The sequence below is a fragment of the Lampris incognitus genome, chromosome 10 (genome assembly GCF_029633865.1).
Source record: "Lampris incognitus isolate fLamInc1 chromosome 10, fLamInc1.hap2, whole genome shotgun sequence".
Taxonomy (NCBI): Eukaryota; Metazoa; Chordata; class Actinopteri; order Lampriformes; family Lampridae; genus Lampris; species Lampris incognitus.
The window spans coordinates 31,231,194-31,234,612 of NC_079220.1; the positions used below are offsets into that span (position 1 = coordinate 31,231,194).

At 44.1% G+C, this 3,419-nt stretch overlaps 1 non-coding gene across 1 annotated transcript; it reads right to left on the minus strand.

Annotated features, from left to right (window-relative positions):
* Positions 1-1,261: 1,261 nt before the first annotated feature.
* trnac-gca (transfer RNA cysteine (anticodon GCA)) lies at positions 1,262-1,333 on the minus strand. Its single transcript has one exon. It is a non-coding gene; the product is annotated as a tRNA-Cys (tRNA).
* Positions 1,334-3,419: the final 2,086 nt, after the last annotated feature.

A 3,419-nucleotide genomic window follows, 5' to 3' on the forward strand; every position in this document is an offset into this window, starting at 1 on the left:
GTTCATCCTATTGTATAGATGAGCAGTGGGCAGCTGGGGACCTACTCCAGTTCTTCTTTCCATTGGCTTGCTCAGGGACACAGGCAGGACCCTAACATGCATGTCTTTTTGATGGTGGGAGGAAACCGGAGCACCTGGAGAAAACCTACACAGACACGGGGAGAACATGCAAACTCCACACAGAAAGGACCTGGGACCTCCTGGGGTTAAAACCCAGGACCTTCTTGCTGTGAGGCAACAGTGGGCCAGTTGGCTACTTGGAACTTATCCATCCAGCCATTATCCAAACCGCTTATCCTGCTCTCAGGGTCACGGGGATGCTGGAGCCTATCTCAGCAGTCATTGGGCGACAGGCAGGGAGACCCCCTGGACAGGCCGCCAGGCCATCACAGGGCCGTCCCACACAAACACATTCACACCTAGGGACAGTTTAGTAGGGCCGATTCATCCGACCTACATGTCTTTGGACTGTGGGAGGAAACCGGAGCACCCGGAGGAAACCCACGCAGACACAGGAGGGACATGCAGACTCCACATAGGACGACCCGGGGCGACCCTCAAAGTTGGACTACCCTGGGGCTCGAACCCAGGACCTTCTTGCTGTGAGGCGAGGTGGTTAGTGGATAATTGGAACCTCACTTAGTGGGAAAATTGTCTAAGTGTGCATCACCCTCTGACCATGGGCACCTAAATAAATGCACGGGCTTTCCTAGACTTAAGTTCCTGGGGCCTGGGCTCCGACCAAGGACCAGGGGCCTCACGAGACATGTTTTCCCAGGCGGGATGTCGGGTTATTTTAACCAGCTTTATATGTAAATAAATTGAACTGGGCTTGTTTATAAGACGTGATGTCGGAGCGTGTAAACACGCTTGGTGATGCAGTTTTCCAAGTACAAAATGAATCAAAGCGGGGGAGTCGGGATGCCCGAGCAGTTTAGCCAGCTTGATAATACAGCTTCATGGGTAAAAATGAATTGAACTGGGCTTGTTTACAAGGCGGGATGTCGGAGCATGTTAACACACTTGGTGATGTGCTTTTATGTAGAGAACAAGGATTCTTTAGGGGGGAGGGGGGCGCATAAATAAGACCACATAAGAAAGTGGCTAAAATCAAAAATGAAAATCATGTTTTACATTTCCATGTGGTTTTTGCCTTCACATTGCTCTAAAGACATAGATATTAAAAACTAGCAAAGTAATATTATCAATAATGTTAAATTATGAGAAGACTGGTGTCGTCTTTAAACATGGAAAGGTCATTTGGGGGCACTCAGATTTGAACTGAGGACCTCTTGATCTGCAGTCAAATGCTCTACCACTGAGAGATACCCCCATACTGACACCAGCTCATTATTATTCAAATACAGTCGGAAATAACATCCAAAATCTTTACATGACTGAATCCATACATTATGAAAGCAATAACATTGTACTAGAAAATCCCTTTGATAAAACTGAAAGTCTTAAGAATATTAATTGAATAAAAGTCTTGTGATATCTAGTATTTACTTGTAGTATTAAAAGTGCAAATAAAAGTAAGTGTTATTAGAAAAGACAATGATAATAATAATAATTATTATTGTTGTAATTATTTTTATTATTAGTAGTAGTAGTAGATCCTTGCTTGTGTTATATTAACTCTCAAATGTACATCACTTTGGATAAAAGCGTCTGCTAAATTAAATTGTAACATCGTAACAAGAAGTAGTAGTAGTAGTAGTAGTGGTATTGTTGTTATAATTAGTGTTATTATTGTTGCTGCTGTTGTTCTGAGTTTTACGAAGTCAGTTTTATTATGGAGGAAAACCTCCCATGACGGAACCTATATCTTGTCAGATGTGAAGTACCACGTGGATCAGCACGTGGTGCTCTCTGTGAAGCTTGATTTATCCTTCTGTGTAGAATCTACGCAGACCCTACGCCGTAGCCTACGCAAGTGCCCTAAGCCATTGTGAGCATCCATTGTTGTGCGCTGGTGTCTGCGTCGCTCTGTAATTACACCATCCAAACCCTAGATGGCGGCGGGGTTTGTAGGCCACTGTGTTGAGGTTCTCATTGACAGTAGAAGTTTTTTTTTCTTCGTGTACTTCAAGTAATGACGACTAAAACTGAGCGGGCCATGTTGGAATTGGAGCTAATAAATGTTGAACAACATTTACTTGTACTGAAATACATGCAAGGCAGAAAAGAGAAGACGTCTGAGGATTGTGTGACCACTGACTGATTGATGCGGATTGAGGGTGAATTTCCTGTGCTTTTACGGCCACCGAGAGACGTGGACGAATGCGTAGGAGGAAATGTGATAATACCAAGGAGACCAGTCACAATAGGTTGTTTGCATATGACGTCACGAACTACAGATGGATGGCAGGAAGTGATTTTCTACATAGGAATCACTATCACAAACTTTCGAAATGCCTATGTTTGGCGTCATTAACTGAGAAACCACAAGGAGTTTTATTGAGTTATTGAGTACCAAAAGTTGTTGTTCATGAGGGGGGAAAAAATGTAAGAAATTGACCGAAAACGCTGGAAAAAAATGGCTTGCAGACCGTCGTCTGTGGTCGGGAGGAGCGGAGTCGGATGTGTGTATGCAGTGACCACTTCGTCAAAAAAAAAAATCACTCTTCGTAACATAAGGATCATGTCCAACATATCTTTCTGTTTCTACCTTTCTCACGCTAAACTAGCTCCATCTCGTCCATTCCGCTCTTCACTTCCTGCCCTCCATCTGAATCGCGCACGTCATCAGAATCACGTGACTGCAAACAAGTTATAGGCTCTGTGCATTAATGTTGCGCTGCGGAACTTCCGGGTGGGTCTGTTTGCATAAGAACTTCCGGTACAACCGGATGCTAACGTCCTACTGAATCATTAGTTAGCTGCTAACTTATCCGTCCGAAATCTTAATTTCGTCCGAAAAAATCAATGAATCAAACTGGGCAAAAAACGGCAATCAAGTATAAACACAGTGACTCCGGCTCCACTGAGCACTGTTGTCTGCCACAGTGTACGAATTCGGTGTGCTATAATGCTCTTTTTAGTTTCCATTCATTTCCTAGTAACTGCGAGGAAACAACTAAGTGGCTAGCGAAGATTTGGAGGGATGCATTTACCGTCACCAAGAGTACAAAAGTGTGTAGTCGGCATTATGAACTGGGTGATTTCACTGTGCCAGCAACAGGTGTGTTGAGGAGGCTCGAGAAAGGAGCTTGTTATGTTGTGAAAAAAGACATGACAGATGAAGCTCTAGTCGAAGCGTACTCCATTTAATCAACGAACACAACTACCAATGTTCACTTACGTCATTCACGTAAAACCGTTTAACCGGATCGGAACACGTTATTGACACAGCAATGCCAGACGACAGCTGTCCCCACACTCTGCGTAGAATGAGTACTCCAAACCCACACCCAGGC